Here is a 1001-nt window from a genome sequence, read left to right on the forward strand (position 1 = left end):
GGGCGCGTGGGCGGGGCCTCGGGGCTCTTCCCACCCCCCGCAGGTGAGGGCCGGCTGTGTGCCCCTCTGCCCGGCAGCTGTCCAGGGAGCGTTGTCAAACTCAGCCCTCCGCAGGTTCATGAGTCTTTTCTCTAGACTTATTTTTTTTTAAGATTATTTGTTTGTGCCTGCAGAACTGGGGTGCAGGCCAGAGGCGCAGGGGCGGTGAGAGGCTTCCCCAGAGACGGAGCGGGAAGCAGCACAGGCGGACTGACCGAGTCCACTGCTGAGGGGCAGCGGGGGTCAGGAGGGGTCTGCGCGCCCTGGGGTCAGCTCCGGGGCGGGATGGAGCTCGTGCTGAGTGGCGTTAGCTTCTGGGTGCTGCGCTCCCCGCTGCGGCCCCAGGGGGCCTTTCTAGACTTAATGGTTGGCATTGACCTATTTGTCCACAAACGCCACACTGCCTTGATGACCGTAGTCTTATCCGAGGTGCGGAGATCAGTGTCTTCATCCAAACACTCGCGCCTCTGTCAAGGCTATTTGGACTCTTGGGGCTTCGTTGTGCACAGAATTGTAGAGACAGCCTTTGGGTTTTATAACAACAACAGCTTTGGGATTTAATTAAGAGCAAATCAATCACTAGCAACTGTCTACTGATTTGAAACGAAATACCATCTTTCCAGCATTGAGTTTTTTTTCAAAGATTTATTCACTGGCGCTTACAGAACCGGGGTGCAGGCCAGAGGTGTGGGGGTGAGGCCAGCACTGGGATTTCTAACAAACGAGCAACCACGCCCGAGCCTGGCGGTTCCGCGCCCCAGGCCGCGCGCCCCCCACCCCGCCCGCGCCCCTCCAGTCTGGCCCGCACACGCCGCGGCTTGCTGGTCAGTGAGGGCGCCTCTGGCTGTCTGCACCTCGCCAGCCCGCAGACATGCGGTTTCTGGCCCCGACAGCACGCATCCTCCACGCTGGCGGAGCTCGCTGGGTTCCAGACGCGTCTCCGCCGAGGCCGCCGGGCTTTC

Source organism: Condylura cristata, unplaced genomic scaffold (assembly GCF_000260355.1).
Source record: "Condylura cristata isolate star-nosed mole 26May11 unplaced genomic scaffold, ConCri1.0 scaffold00062, whole genome shotgun sequence".
Taxonomy (NCBI): domain Eukaryota; kingdom Metazoa; phylum Chordata; class Mammalia; order Eulipotyphla; family Talpidae; genus Condylura; species Condylura cristata.